The sequence below is a fragment of the Notamacropus eugenii genome, chromosome 1 (genome assembly GCF_028372415.1).
Source record: "Notamacropus eugenii isolate mMacEug1 chromosome 1, mMacEug1.pri_v2, whole genome shotgun sequence".
NCBI lineage: Eukaryota > Metazoa > Chordata > Mammalia > Diprotodontia > Macropodidae > Notamacropus > Notamacropus eugenii.
The window spans coordinates 67,770,071-67,787,092 of record NC_092872.1 but is presented as its reverse complement, the minus strand read 5'-3'; the positions used below and the strand labels follow the sequence as shown (position 1 = coordinate 67,787,092).

General features: G+C 37.1%; 1 protein-coding gene and 1 long non-coding RNA gene across 2 annotated transcripts in view; one reads left to right on the top strand and one right to left on the bottom strand.

The window, feature by feature from the left end:
• Nucleotides 1–17,022, top strand: part of LOC140501406 (guanine nucleotide-binding protein G(q) subunit alpha) — a 397,622-nt gene that overhangs the window by 170,887 nt on the left and 209,713 nt on the right. The window lies entirely within an intron of this gene.
• Nucleotides 6,249–16,058, bottom strand: LOC140501415 (uncharacterized). The gene is made up of 2 exons (XR_011966175.1): nt 15,583–16,058; nt 6,249–6,628 (listed from the first exon to the last, which is right to left on the bottom strand). It is a non-coding gene; the product is annotated as an uncharacterized lncRNA (long non-coding RNA).

Sequence of the window (17,022 nt, the reverse complement as noted above, 5' to 3'; positions counted from 1 at the left end):
CATGACAATGCTACTTCCTTAAGCTGTTTGTGCAAAGACAAGTAGCAAGTGAAAAATTGTATTGGGAATAGTTTATTCCTCATTCATCTCCCATCTCCTAGGCCTGTAGCAACAACAACAAAAATAACTAATATTGACATAGTGTTTTATGCAAAGGACTTTATATATATCGCTTCATTTAAGCCCTATAGCAACCATGTATGTGAAATGAGATTATTACTATCCCTATTTTACAGAGAAGGAAAGAAAGTGTTTAAGTGACTTACCCAGTATCTCACACTTAGTAAGCGTCTGGGGCTGGATTTGAACCTAAGTCTTACTGGCTGCAGTTACATCACTTGATGCACTACATCATCTCTAGCTTTCTTCAGAACTCAACCCCAATATCACCTCTGAAACAAAGCTTGATTGTTCTCACCTGTTTGTACCTCTTCCCAGAAAATATCTTATGTTTATTTTGTGTGTATACACATCACATATATAGCCATCATATACACACATAAGTGTATACAGTAGACATATATTATATGCACTTAGATGCATAATATAGACATATACACATATAGGAACAGTTTAATTTTATTTTCTTTGCATTCCCATCACCTAGCACAGTGCCTGACACATAGTATGTTTCAATGCAGTAAAAAGAGTCCAGGTCTATTGGTGCTACTTATTTACTATGCTACCATATTACCTATTTGAAATTAGGACACTTCAGGGGCAGGGCAGAAATTTCAAATAAAATTGTAATGAGAAATTATATCGTAGTTCCTGTAAGAGAGACCTAATCAAAAGTAGGCGTGTGTATGTATATGTGTGCATATGAGTGTGTGTATGTGTGTGTGTGTGTGTGTGTGTGTGTGTGTGTGTGTGTGTGTTTAAATAGATGGTCAGACAGAGTTAGGTATATCTGTAGCCTTTTTAATTTGTGGTAAAGCATGCAATGAAATGCCTATGAAAATCTTCATTCTAAATTAATGCAAATTGGCTTTGAAAGACCATCACACAGCTCGAAAAAGGGCATCATGATTTCCAATACTAGTTGCCAATACTAGAAGGTAACAATGCATTTGATTGAGTTTGGATATGTAACATAGGGACTTAGTTGAGTTTGATCCAACATTTTCAGTTAAGACAAAACAGTAGCCTATCAACATTTATAAATGACAGTAACCACAAGTTGTTTTAGAGGAGAAACAATGAAAGAAGGAAAACTAGACTCAGTGGTTAAGGGCACTTTGATTAGAAAATAAAATGTGATTTAATTTGATGAAGGCATGCAAGCTAATCTAATATCTCTGGGGGTGGGGGAGAGTCATTAAAAAAAAGATAATGAAGAAGAAAGAGAAATGTGGGATATATTGCTATCAAGAACTTTGAGGAAGATCATAGAGAGCAAATCAGATAAAAAGTTCCAATGTGGAATGGGCACCAAAATGATCAATGTGAAGGATCATGAGAATAATAATTACTTTTTCTACCCAAAGGTACTGAAATTGCTTGGAATAGAAAACTTGGGATAAGCATCTCATTTGCAGGAAGAAGGGAACTGAAGAAACTAGAAAGGGTTCATAGAAGGATATAACCACACTGATTCAAGGACTGGAGGGATTAATTTATTATGAGAAAACATTTCTAAAATTAAATGGGTGCATCTTGGCTAAGTAAAACAGGAGGAGGAGGGAGCTATCAAATGGTATCAAAAATATACAAATACAAAGATACAATTTCATGTGGAATAAAATCATAAAGGACTATTCTTAATGAGGGGAGATCAAAGGTACTAGCTGAAGGGAAAAATCCTTTGTATATTTCTCTTGATTCAACGCTCCATGCTGACAATTGAATATCTTTTTTTAAAAATATATCATTCCCTCACCCCCTACCCTTCTCTTCTCACATCCTTGCTTGCCCACCTTTGGTTTTCTGGACAATCAATGGTTGCAACTCTGGTTGGAGTGGTTTTAGGGAAGCATAGGAATCTCAGATCGGGTGCATAAGGATCATGTTGTACTTAATCAACCAGAATAGCTTAATATCAGCATGCCAAGTTGTATGGCTCATAGACGATGAGAGTAAAATAGCTACCTGTAGAACTACTCTAAAGAAGAGTGGAATTGGGGTTTTCCTCACCCACAACCTAAATCTGTCAAGGGCTTGATGTCATTGGTTTATGTTATTCCAATCTCTAACATGTAGTCTGGGGATTGATTTGAATTCAGGTCTTCCTGTCTCTAAATCCAGCACCCTATCCGTGGCACCACGATTATTTGATAACTTACAAAGATAATTCTACCCAGAGAATTAATACCAATTGGTTTTGATTGGTCCACCATCACAAATCTAGAATATTGGTTTGGAAGCAGAATTGTCAAAGAACAGAAGATGCTTTATGTTCAGTTATAAGGATTGGGTTTAACTTAGGGGTTACCGGTCAAGAATTTGATGGAACTTTATTCCTTTAGTACTGTGTACCTAGGTAGCTAGGTAGTGCAGTGGATAGAGAACCAGTGTAGGAGTCAGGAGGACCTGAGTGACCTTGGGCAAGTCACTTAACCCCAATTGCCTCATCTTGGGTCATCTCCAGTCATCCTGATGAACGTCTGGTCACTGGATTCAAATGACTCTGGAGGAGAAGTGAGTGCAGGTCACAGCCCTTCCTCACTCAAAACAAAGTCAAGTGCAAGTCATGTCATCATTTCTCTGATGGTACGGTCTTCTTCAGCAACAAAGGACGAACATGTGTACCTACTATGTGTTGGTCACTTTTATTAGTTCTAATATCTGTAATTAAACCACCTTTATGCCTCTTTAAAAACAAGTTTTTCCTGGGATAGGCAAAAGATGAGAAGCTGCTGAATTATCCAGTGATTAATATTTGGATGCCAATAGGTTTACTGGACAAATTATTTTTAGAGGATATTGGACTGGCTCAATTTATTGGGAGAAATTAGTGGCATAAACTAGAAATACAAAGATATAAGAAGTCCTCAGGAATTAAAAAGGAGATTCCAGGGTTTTAAGTATGTGCCCTAGGTTATGAACCATAATGTAAACCTTCTACTTTATCCCTGAAGATGGTGGAAGTGATTTCTCCAGAATTCTAAACAGTGCCTATTCCCTATAGTCCAATAATATATCAGGTTCATATTTCCCTGTCTTCTCCTCATGGCTGCTGTTCTGAAAAGACCTGGGAGAATTTGTCCTATTTAGTAACATATCTACGTTGGCCCATATGACACAGAACTGCATATGGAGTTAAAAGTCATCCTTTCAGTTAAAAATGTTAATTATCTGTGGAACAGATGGAACAAGGAAATGATTGATCAGACAAATAGGAAATAGAGACACACGTTCAGGAGTAGGCTGGAGCCAGTTCCTGAGAGCTGATTGTTAAATTTTCACTGTGAGTTTTCATGCTGGGAAAATTGGCAAACAGTATAAACCAAGGTTTAATTTATTATTATGTTGACTGTCTAGATTTCAGAAAGTAATGGAGAGAATGTTAATAATGCAGATTAAATGGTATAATTTTCTTTCTTTCTTCCTTTCTTCCTTTCTTCCTTTCTTCCTTCCTTCCTTCCTTCCTTCCTTCCTTCCTTCCTTCCTTCCTTCCTTCCTTCCTTCCTTCCTTCCTTCCTTCCTTCCTTTCTTCCTTCCTTTCTTTCTGGAGAGCTAGTTGTTAGACATTTATCAGCACACCTTGTGTTGCATTTAAATGTAGATATCCTCTTCTGGACATAGAAAATGGACTCTTTTTTTAAAGGTAAAACCAATTTAGCCCCCTTTTTTAGTTGGAAAGTTTAGGCTCTGAGTTAAAAGACACCTCAGTGCCTGCAGAGTAGGCAGTTAACCCACATGCAGGTTTTTAGCAGCATAAGCTTGTCTGTCAGAGTATGTTGGACTCATAATGATTCATCTATCTGTTATGCGATCCATTGGAACTCTCTCCGCTCTTCCACACACGTGGGAGGTACCCATTCAACTTTTCCAGTCAGCTTTTTTTTCTGGTGGGGGAGGGGAAGGAGGGAGAAAAGAAACCAGTTGCTTTCTAGTGAAGTCTGTTGGAGCTTTGCTTAAGGAAGCATACAGTGGGCAAAAAAGTGGCATGTTCCATAGTCTCCTTTTTTCCCCAACAACCACAGACAGTTTTTCTTTCCAAGTTCCATTCCATCTCCTGTTTTTCTTCCTAACATCAGGTGACAGGAACATGAAAATTTGCTCTTTACTTTCCTTCCACAACCCACCCTCCTCTCAAAAGTTTTGTTTTTGTTTTTAAGTAGGCATGGAAAGGTCATCTATTTTTAGGAGTTCAGTACACCTGGATTCCATATCTCAGTGAGTGTATTCATAAAGATAAGCCATACAATAGTTTATCAATTTTTTAAAAATCATTTTTGCATGAGGCAAAATAGTGAGAGAGAACATTAGACATAATTTACAATGTAACTTTTCTTTTGAAGGATAGTTTCACAGCAGCCACCTCAATTTATAGAATTGATAGATACCTTTTCTGACAGGTTTTCCTAAGAAATTGAATCTTAAGAAAGAAAAATTACACTCATTTTCTTACTAAATGTTTGGAACAGTGTATAGAGTTTTAATAGTTCACTATGATATTAAAGGTGAAGCTTTTTATGTTTTTTTTAGTATCAACATTTAATGAATTCACAAAAAGACCTCCTGGGAAAATGATAATACTACCCTTTGGGGTACATTTTTCCTCTTTTTTTTAAAGGTTAGTAAAGCCATATCCTTTTATTTTAAAAAAATGCCAAAGAAAGGAATGATTCATAAATTTCAATTTTTGTACTCAGTCACGTAGCAGTTTTTAAGTAGTTATTTCTCACCCCTGGTGAGGCAATGACTTTCGTTTTGAAGAAGAGTACTTTTGATATTACAAAGACAGGGACTGATGGCCTGTGGGAACTTAAAGTTTTTTTCAAGTCAATATTGCTGGTGGGGAAGTAAAAAGTTTATTTCCTACTTTCTCTGTCCCCTAGAGTTCTGTTAATAGAATGCTGTTAGCCATGAGGAGATTTGTGCTAGAGAGCAGGAGAGAACAGCCTCTTTTCTTCTTTAATTTTTTTCTCCTCCTCTCTGTTCCCCCCTCCTTCCCCACACACACCAGGAAAGAAAGAAAATGTTCTGTTAAAACTCATGCCCCTTAAATATGCAACTCAGCTTTTGGCAAAGCAGTTTCAGAACTGCAGCTTGTTCCTTATGGTTTTATTTTTTTTCCCCTTCATTCTCTTTCGACCATGTGCTTGGTTTTTCTTTGCATTTCCCATGCGACGGGATCATACTTGGCAGCACACTCATAAGAATATAATCTCTCTGTGGTACAGTTGAACTTGATGTGTTTGTAGGGTGGGGCTGTGTAGCATTCAGGAAGCTCACTTATTAGAGGAACTGACTAGCTGGGAGTTTCGCCTTTGTGTATTTTAATGCCCTTCCCATGTGCTGATTTGGTCTGAGGTGGATAGTGAGGAATGTAGTCAGGAATTAACTGTGGATGGAGGATTAAATTTTTAAGGTACAAGGATAGAAGAGTCTTTAAAGCAGCATTTTGCTGTACCAGAGCAAATAGTCAACAAACAATAAGCTCTGTGGAATCTTGAATTCTCTTTATCTTTCGTTTCATTCAATGACTGTAAAAGTGCTTTTTTTGCTATGGAAGATTATTTCTGTTTTTCTTCTGCTATTTTAAACACTGCCTTTGATAGGTGTTATTTCTTTTCATAAAGATTTTGCCAGATGTGAAAGTAAACACATAATCATTGGTAGTTATTGATGATCTCTCAGTGCATCCTGTGATTTTTGCCCTCATCATTTGGAACTTTGCCTTTTCCAGATATCCTGAGATATAATTCTTTCATTCTCTCAAAAGTATGTCACTGCCAGTACAGATGTACTCTGCGTGTACTTGGTCTGGTCTAGCTACCCTTCCTGTCTTTGTTTTGCTTAATGACATTTCTACTTCCTCATGAACCATATCAGGGAATGTGATCTTACAGTTCAAATGTTGTGGTTCTGCTATCAGTAATGGAGAAAATAGTTGGTTACAAAGTTAGATGTTGTAGTGGGGAGCATGCTGAACTCAGGGTCAGAAAGACCTGAGTTTGAATCGTATCTTGGACATTTACTAGTTATGTGATCCTGGGCAAGAAAGACACTTAAACTTTTGTAACTCCAGTTACTTCTTCTATAAAATGGAGAAAATTATGGTAACTACATCACTGCGTTGCTTTTAGAATCAAATGAGATTTTATGTGTGTGAATGTATGTGTATATATCCATGTTTACAAACATACACACATATATGTGTTTATACATACATACATATATATACATATATAATATATACACACATATATTACTATATAAAGGGAAAGAGATCTTTGTAAATCTTAAAGCCCTGCCCTGTATAAATGTTAACAATCATTATTATCTTAATAGATATTTTCCTTCATCCAGTACACTTTCATTTTCCATTTTTTTAGCTTAGCTCCATATACAGGAAAAAAAATCAAGTAGATGAAAAATGCCCATTTTTATTGATATCTTCTCTTCCCGATCACCTTGATTTCTGAACATATTTCTCCATTTCCCTTTCCAGAAGGCCATTCTAAAATGAAGAAGAAAGAGAAAAAAAAACTGTTTTGGCAAAACTACCCAGCACATCAACAGTTTGATATGTATGCAGTGTTTTCCTCCCATACACCACTTTGCAAAGAAAAGAGATAAAGAACGCTTATTTTCTAAGCTGTGATAAGTAGTTTCATAGGATAGCCCATATAACTCTTCTATCACTATATATCTATATGTATATCTATCAACATATGTACATATGTATAATATTCTTGTGTGTATGTGTATACATACTGCAAAGCCAAGTGTACACATACTGAGCTAAGAGTAGAATTGAGTGAAATGAGCAGTTTATATTGCATTTGGGAAATTGTACAAAATTTTATTTTATTTGAGATTGTCTTATCTCACCTAGACTGGAAATACAACAGCCACCCATGGACCTGATACTAATACTGGTTCAATATGGAAACTGTGATTGTGTTGTTCAGTTATATCCAACTCTTCATGACCCCATGCATTTGTCCATGGGGTTTTCTTGGCAAAGATACTAAAGTAGTTTGCCATTTCCTTCTCCAGTATGTCCCCATTTTACAGATGAGGAATGAAGGCAAATAGAGTCCAAGTGACTTGCCCAGGGTTGCATAGTTAAGAAGTGTCTGAGGCTATATTTGAACTCAGATCTTTCTAATTCTAGGCCAGTGCTCTAGCCATTGTGCCACCTAGCTGCATGGAAACTTTACACTGTACAATTTCCTGACCTGTACTAATTTGCCATCAGTCCATAAGAACATTTGGCCAAGGAGCAGATCCTTACATATTGCCCCAGTAGTGTGGTCCCAAACGTATCTCAGACTCAATTCTGTCTAAAACAGAACTCAGTATCTTTTCTCTTAAACCCTCCCATCTTCTTTTTTTCTGTTGAAGGTACCACCATCTGTCCAATCACCCAGATTTGCCACTTTGGGGCCATCTCCACTCTTCCTTTCTCCTTTGTCCTCCCATACAGTCCAGTATTAAGGTTTGTCAGTTTCTTTGCCACTTCTGACATGTCCTGTTTATTGCACTAGACTGCAGTCTCCAATTCATCCTCCAAACAATTACCAAATTAATATTCCTAAAGCACTCATTTGACCACCTCACTCCTCATCACCTTCCTTTTAAGAATTAACATTGTATTGATGTCTTCTGTTTTTTACATCACAGTCATTTCTGGATATCATTCCTCCCTTATCCTGCTTCCACCCTGCCTCATCCTCATTTTTGGTTAAGATAAAAAACAGCATACCACTAACCGAGTCTACAGCATATACAACATTACAACATTCTGCATTCATACTCTACCACCTCTCCCCAGAAAGGAGGGAAGTGCATTTCTTTGTCTCTTTCTGAACTCAGGTTTGGTTAGTACAGTTATATGCTATTAACCTTCACATTAGTAAAAGTTATATTTTTTAATTTATATTATATCTATATATATTTTAGTCATTATGCCTGTTATTTTCTTGGTTCTTTTTTTTTTTACCATTTTGTATAATCTTCCCATGTTTTTTCTGAATTCCTCACATTTATTGTTTTTTATAACAGTAATATTCTGTTCCACTCATATACAATAATGTGTTCAATCATTCTCCAGTCGATGGTTACTTGCTTTATTTCCAGTTTTTTCAATTCTGTAACCAAAAATACCACTTCTATGAATCTTTTTTGTTTATCAGATCTCTTTGACCTCCTTAGAGTATATTTCCAGCATGGCCACATCTCTCTTACAGGAAGAATTTTAGCTTTTATAGCAAATACATTTCTCCTGGAATCTTAGGGTATAGATTGGTGATGAAAACATAGGGGTGGCTGAAATGTCAGTATCATTGTAAAGCTAAGTTAACTACATTCTATTTCTGCCTTTATGGGAGGAATGAACTTCAAAAGGTAATATGATTAAAGGAAATAGTACCAAGAATGAACCACCTGGAAAAAAGTGCTCTTTGGACATATGCCCTCATTATATCCAAATAGAACCTTGATCCCTCACTCCTTAATCCCACTATTGCAGGAAATTTGACTATTTCCGTGGCTTGTTTCTTTAATTTCTTTTCCCCTGTGCTTTAGTTAAGACTGGTAGAATTTTCTTCCTTCTTCAGCTAAGCCACCCTTCAGCTTTATAACAATTTCCCTTTTCTTTTCCTCTGAAATATTTCAGAACAGAGACAGAGTTGGGTAAAATGGCCAGCAGAGTGAAGAGTGACAGCTGGTTCATAACAGTTTTAAAGGCAACTTGCCTTGCAGACAGACTGCAGGGGAGGCATATTTTCTTCCCCCTCAGGAACATACAGTATGCATAGTGCTAGAGGAATCACCTACAAATCTCAGTTGAAAGATCTCTTCCCCCCTCCCCCCCCATGAATGAATCTGGTTGCAGCCATCAGAAGCCCTGAGGATTTTCATGGTTTTATTTCCAGTACTGACAGTTACCTATTACCTTGGTATAGTTCTTTGGCTATCAGTTCTTTTGAGTGTTCTGGGAAGAATTGCTTCTCTTTTAAAGCATCATTCACTGGAATCTTTCTCTGATAATATTGGTAATAGATAGATGATGGATAGATAGATAAATAGATGGATAGATAGATAATTTAAATGCTATGTGACAACTGTACTAAGCACTGACTTATACGTATCGAAGCAATTAACTCATTCCTTTCTTTCAAGGAATTTATATTCTAACAGAAATAACAATAGATAAAGGGGAGCTGGATGGTGGGAGAGATAAGAAAGGGGATATTTTGTCAGGCAAGGAATAGGAGAAATAGTTCAGAGAATCCATTCATAAGTAGCTTGACTCTTCAGGTCTTTTGAAGATAGAACTTAGAAGTCACTCATAGTCCTACCTTATTATAAAGCTATGTTTTTCTAAAAGATAAAAACATGGAGAGGGAAGAAGAAAATCTTCCTATTAACTATCAAACTTAGATAATTATCAAATGGTAAATTTTAAGAACCACTGTAGCATAACTCATTGTTATCTTCTTTTTTGACGATTACCTGAAATAATGCAATCAGGAAATCTTAACCTTATATTTCAAATGGCTATATTTAATATGCAGCTCTACAGTTAATACAGTCTTCCTTAGATTTATAACTATTGGCAATCATTTGGACAGAAATTTTTCACTTTTGTCTGTATCTATCTACAATGTTTTGCATATCACTCAGCACATAGTAGGTGCTTAATAAATGCTTGTTAATTGTGTCTTTATGCTTCTTTCAACTAATCCTGGGATCTAAGTATGAACTCTGCTCATTGATAACTCCTCTTTAATTTTCAAGTTAATTGATATTGAAATATGGTCTATTACATAAAATTAAACAAAGACTGATATTGAAATACAGTCTATTACATAAAATTAAACAAAGACTATGAAGGTAAGAATGAGAACTAAAAATTCTAATACTGATTGACAATCTTAACTACAACCATCTGTTATCATGATTAGTTATTTTAATAGAACATAAGGAATGGTCATATTGTGAAGAGAAAAAAAAACTTGGTGTCTTTTCAGCAAAAAAAAAAATCAAGAGACACTTCCATTCAGTAAGTAAAAGAACATGAGTCAGCGGTGAGTCTGGAGTAGAGATAGGTATGAAGACCCTTTTTCTCAGCATTAGCTCCAATTATAATACAGCTTTGAAGAGCATCTTAACAAGGCAGATAAATTGCATTTTTTTGCCTTTGCTTGAGATTATTTGACATGGCGCAGGGTGACTAAACAGGGAGTGACTATTCCTGCCATTGGAGACCTCCAAAGGGGGAAGTTTGTCATCCCATATACCATTGGAAAGAAGTGATTGACATCAAATGATGGCAGGTCCTTAGCAATGATAAAACCAATCTTTATGATCCTTAGTACAAGTCAGTACGATACAATGCAATACAACAAGCCCTTTGAATTTTCTTGGATTTTAGAAGAATGTCCCAGTGTAATTATTATAATTTTTATAAGTTGATTCCTAAGGTAAAAAGTTCTCTTCTACATATGACAAATCTATGTGTATCATTGATTTCAGGAGAGGCCTGAAGGCATCAACTGAATTCAGTAGAAGAATAGATGTTACCCTAAAGACTGTCATGGTGTGTTCTGATTTGAGTAATTACTTAAAACTGATTTTTTGGTCAGGGAGAGAAGTGATATTTCTGGTTTGATATCAGTTATTTCTTTCTGACCTAGCAGCCAGGTTAGACTACATCTTTCTGGTGGTTGAGTAATTTTCATTATGACAGTTGACTTGGCAGAACTTCCAGGGGCAGGCTTTGGGGATTGCTGGCGTCTAGAGTGACATAACTGGGAAACTTAAAGGCTTCAGCAGTGATAGAATTCCATGGATGACAGCCAGTCTTTTTCCATAGGCCAATGAAAGTGGTCAAATGTCCAAGTATCTTTCAAAAATAGTTTACCTTAAAACAGGTGTATACTGTGTTATTTGCTTGTAAGAGTGGCATGGTTTTATACCTCAGTTACTTTCTGTATTCCTCTAGCATATCTTCCTGTTTTATGAAACAACTTGATATTGTTATTTGCGACTTTACCGTTGATGAATGGGAATATTTTTTGTTGGATTGTTTGGAATATTCCTCTCTATATTTTTTTCAGAATGACATGATAAAAGCCAAGAGGGTCTTTAAAAAAGTAAAATGTCCTTTATTCAGACATATATCATTGTTAAAATGTGAAATCAAATGATTCTGAATAAATACCAAAGTCAATAAATCATGGTGTTTTTATGGGATGAATTCCCATGGGAAGACCCATTGTAAACTCAGAAATGGAAGAAATAGTAATTTCATCTATAGTCTAGAGATTAGTGCATTCATTCTGTCAACAACTCTTTATCAGATATCTACTAGATACACAGTAGTAGGAATTTAAATTCATGTGATCATAGATCTAGAGCCAGAAGGATCCCAAGAGGCCATCTAATCTATCCTCTCATTTTATAGCTGAGGAAATTGAGGTTCAAAGAAATTAAATGACTTGCCCATGGGCATTTAGCTTGTGAATGTCAGAGGCAGGTTTTAAAACCAGGGCTAAGTTCAGCCCTGTATTCATTATGCCAAGCACTGAACTGTTGTCATGTCTTGTGACTATTTTTTGCAGTATTTTTTATTGCAAAAGAAAATCTAACTCCTGCCTTCAAGGAGCTTATGATGAAGAAGACACAAAGCACACAAATCTAAAATTCTTGATCCCCCCAGAATGGTAAAAATTAAAATGGCACAAATTGATCATAAAAGTACCATGAGTCTGATTAGAAAAGGCAAGAATAAGGGAAAGACAAGGTGTCCACTAAAAGAAAGTTCCTAAAGAATGTGTCTTACATTGTGTTTTGGAGAAGTTAAGGACATAAGCCTTCTTATAGGGAAAGGAGAAGGCATCTGTGACGAAATAACTGGAGCAAAAATACAGAAACAGAATTGGAAGTGTTCCAAGCAGATTAGCATCATACTGACAAAGGAAGTATCTCTTTTTTCTTCCTCTAATGAGATGGAGTCAGGATTCTTTACCTTATCCTAGAAGCCTCTTTTCCCTTTCTTGGATTCCTTTCCACTGACTCAACCAATGAGAAGTCATCAGGATGAGTTGTCCAGAGAGTCTAAAAGCTGATGGAACGTGACATGACAGACGCTGTCCTGATTCCACCAGTATGGTACTGATGCTCACTATTTCCTGTCTGACCAAGAGGTATGATTTGACTGAAAGCAAGTTTGTTGAGATTTCCTTAGCTAACTGATGAGCTGATAATTTAAGATGGTTAATTGCTTTTGATTACTCAATGGGGAGCCTACAAATGAAAAGGTCCCTCTCATGTTTCCAATTACTGAGCTAACCCAATCATTCAAACATTTTATTTTTGTTTGTAGGTACTTTTTCCTCCTAAATGCAAAAGTTAATGTACTTAGTATTCAAGTATTTTTCATAAGAAATCACTTTTGGCTTTATTCTTTTTATTATTATCTGCACAAATATAGTCTTGCTTCTGGCTTATTTTTCCAGGTTCATAGGGTCAGAGATCATTTAGATGAGTCAGAAAATGGTGACTCCCTTCCTTCCCCTTTCTTTGCACCTGAAGTTACATAGAGCTAGTACCCATGCCTCTAATAAGGAGGAAAAACCAATTGATCCCAAACACCAGAATTCATGGATAGGTGAATGAGAAGCTTACATCTTTTATTGACACCCTAGTGTTTTGCTCCTTCCTGGATTCTTTGTAGCCTCCCTACTTTGTTCTACCAGTAGTTGAATCTTCCTGACATATCAGTTTCCTTTGACAATCTAATTTCTGCCAAATGCATCTCCAGGTCAATAAATAAAATTGTTTCCCCTCATTTCCTTCACTATTGCTGCATCCTCAGGTCTTGGATTAAGCTTTCGCATTGCATCCTTGAGATGGACTTCTTGTTAGCACTCATCTGTTCTAGTGATCAGGACAGAACCATCTAAACCAGACTTGAATAAAAACCAAGGAAGATCATCTGTCCTACCCCCAGCAGATTACCTTCTTGTTTAAAATACCTGTCAACATAGGAATAAATTCATAATCTTGGTAAAAGTGACTGCTTTAAAATTAAGGCAGTTTCATTTTGTAACTGTGGTTACAAAGGATTTCCTTTCACATAAACTTGTGGTGCTGTGAATATTGCAGAAATTTCCACAGTCCCTTCCACTTTTGTGCTTTGTCCTCAGGGTCTGGCTTTATCCTTAGTTGCATTGATTCTGAACAGGGTGCCCAAATTAAATAGAACATTTGTTTATTGGACCATTTCCCACAACAACTACACTGCCGTGTCCATTTCCACATCCCATCACCAGAGACAGAGGGGGTATGTGTTTGGCTTCCTAGGCAGTACAACTTTAAAATGGTCTATCCTAAGAAAGATCTTTTGGGTAGTAGGGGAACAGGTGGAGGGGATGAGGGGAAGTTGGGAAGGGTGAAGTAAGGAAGATGAAGAGATTTTAATTCCTTTGGGATAAAGAATCCCTAGAGTCTGACTTATGGAAGCAACACTGTGTCTGTCCTTGAGGCCTAGAGAGATAGAAATTTTCCCAATTCTCCATGCATTCATTTCCCAATTCTCAGCCCCAGCATTGAGAGCTTTTGCCTCAGGCCCTGACAGTTTGGCTCTATCACAGCTATTTTCTCTCAGAGTCACAGCATTTTTGTCACATCTCCTTGTTTATTAGAAGGGTTGACTGATGAATTGTTTCTAAGTCCTACCAATTATAAGGTAATTTCTTATCACCTTTCCCCTTGGTGATAATCAATTCTTCAGGCTTCCTTAATGTGCTCTGGGGGCACTCCTGGGCACTAACTGAATTACTGAGCTCTTCATTGTACATTGAAGAAAAATGTAAATTTTTGCATGAACTAACCAGGCTGGGATTGTAGAATTCCATTGGCTTGATCCTTTGAAATTCAGCTGCAAATAGGAACCCTATGAACAGAAGCTAGATGAACCCAAGCAAACCATCCAGACTGACTGACGATAAGGACAGGATTGAAAAATCTTAATCATTCCTGATTTGCTCGTACTCTGCTAGTGTTGGCTCTGTCTTTCTCAAGTAACCATTTGTGTGAGTCTGTGTACATGTTGTATCCTTAGAAGAGACTATAAGCTTCTCAAGGGCCAGTACTATTTATCATTTTATTTTTGTCTTTCTAATAACTAATTATGATGCCCTTGGCCATAACAGGTATTTGCTGGGGATGGAAGCTCAATTCCAGGTGGACAGTCTCGGGCGGGTAAAGGTGGGAACTTCTAAATCTTAGAGTTCTCACGAGGCCCCCCCAGGAAACGACTGGAACCGATCTATCTCGTGTATTTCCGCCTCTTCCCGTGAGAAACATGATGGGAGAGAGCTCTCCCCGCCCTCGAGATTGTCCCTGATCTGGGCACACTATTGTTATCTAACAGCATGGTATTCAGATGCAAACTATGCTGCTGAAGAGCTTAAGTAGGATCAGGAAAACCTGAAAGTTCTCTTGGGCGGAGGGGCGCAGAGCGGACAGGACAACAAGGCTCCGCTTTTCCTCTCTCTTCTCTCCCCTCCCCCTCTCTCCCCACTTACACTTCTACTTCCAATCTCTTATTGTAAGATCTTTGCCTCCTTGGGAGATTCTTCGCTCCCTCCTAAGGAAGAATTTCCCTGCACTTGTAACTAGACCCTGAAATAAAGCTCAACCCTTGTTCGACTCTGGAACGTCCTTTCTCTCATACGAGCATCCGGTTTGGCCAACCGAAGACCTCCGATAGAGGTAAGGGAAGACTCGGGTAGCCCTCAGGCCTCTAGGCCTGGCAGGTATTTAATAAATGAGTGCTGAATTTGAAGTCAAGACCTGGTTTCTAATTCTGCCTTTTTTTTTTTTTAACTCATCTGTGTGACCTTGGGAAAATTCTCTCTGGGTCTCGGTTCCTCATCTATAAAAGTAATGTGTCCTCTAAGACCTTTTCAGCTTTAAAGTGATGATATTTTGGATTTTAAAAAACCTAAGTGTTTCTATATATTCTTATCAAGCATTTATCAAGCCTGTTAGGACAGCTACATAACACAGTGGATAGAGCACTAGCCCTGGAGTCAAGAAGACCTGAGTTCTGATTCAACCTCAAGACACTTACTTAGCTGTGTGACCCTGAGAAGTCACTTAACACTGTTTGCCCCAATTCCTTATCTGTAAAATGAATTGGAGAAAGAAATGGCAAACCACTTCAGTATCTGTGCCAAGGAAATCCCCAAATGTAGTCACAGAGAATTGGACAATACTGAAACTACTCAACAACAAATATATCAGGCTCTAGGCTAAGCACCAGGGATACAAAGAATGGTAAAAACACAGTCCTTGCCTACAAGGGTCTCAGTCTTATTAAGGAAGGCAGCAAACAACTCTAAATACAAGATATATTAGGAAGTAAAGAGATGATCTTAGGAAGAAGATACTCACTAGTAGTGGGGAGGACTGGAATGGTCTTTTGCATAAATTGGGATTTGAAGTGAGTCTTCAAGTAAGCCAGGCAAGCCACAGTCATCGCTTACATTTGGGGGAAGAAAAAAAGTAGATTGCTTATCGACTTATCCAGTTATTTTTATCCATATGGGCAACTGGTTTATGTAATTCAGGAACAAAAAAAATGACTTTGGAGTATACTTTTAAGTTAGTTGCCAGTAGGTTAAGCTTTCTTTCACAGACATCTTGGGGAAAGTTACTGGTTATAGAGAGGCTCTGCATTAATGGTGGAACATAGAATATTCAAAATGTTAGTTAGACATTTGAATTTGAACTGGTATTAAGCAAACTGACCTTAAGCAAGAGTGATTTGAATGTTGTCAAAAGAAATAAAAGGCATTTTTAGCATCTCTGTCAAAAAGTTACAATCCTCTATTATAATACATAATAGTAATAATTCACTGAAGATACTCCTGTTGTACATAGCAACCAACAAATGTGACTCCTCACATGATCTGGATTTACTACAACTTTTTAAAACTGTTTTTGTTTCTTTTAAAAGAAAAACATGATGCATAATCTCCAAAGATACATTCTACATAGAAGGCAAGAATTTTCACATTTTTCTGTTTTAGAGATGCATTGAGTACTATCAGATACTTTCTCTCAAATACTATTTAAATTTGAACTAACCGAAAAGGTGGTGGAGAGAGGGGAGGCTTTATTCCCCATTTTTAAACTAAATTATGATATATTTAAAATCAGAGAGTCAGAAAACTAGAAGGGATCACATTCAATGTCTTTCCTTTCTGTGTACTAAACTTTAAATATTCCAAATTTGTAATCATCTATCTTTTTCAGAAGACTTGCTAGACAGGAAAGTTGGACAATTACTTTTGGCAATTCTTCCGAATATTGCGAGGATATTCTGCCTAGTATTGATGAATCAGTCAGTCAGTCAATCTATCAACAAACAATGTACTGCAAACTCAGTATAAGCCCATGAATGGGGGGAAAAACAACTAAAAAAACTACTATAATACCCAAAACAGCCCATTTTATTTTGTGTGATCCTTCCTAACACATTTTTGAGATCACAAACTCTTCCCCTATGCATAGATCCAAAAGTTAATTTCTTCAAGTACTAAAGGGCTGTCATTTGTGAGAGGGATCATTAAATTTGTCACATTTGACCCATAAATGCAGAACATGGAGCAATCAGAGAAAGTTTCAGAGAAGTAGATTTAGATATGATTTAAGAAAGTTCTAATCGAGTTTATCCAGAAGGGTCTACTCCAGAAGAGTTTCTCTCTCCTTCTCCATCTCCCTCTCCATATCTCCCTCTCTCTTCCTTCTACTCTCTCTTCCTTTCCTTCTCCTCTCCCCCTCTCCCTCTGTTTCCTTCTCTGTCTGGTGGTCTTTAAGCAAAGGCTGGAT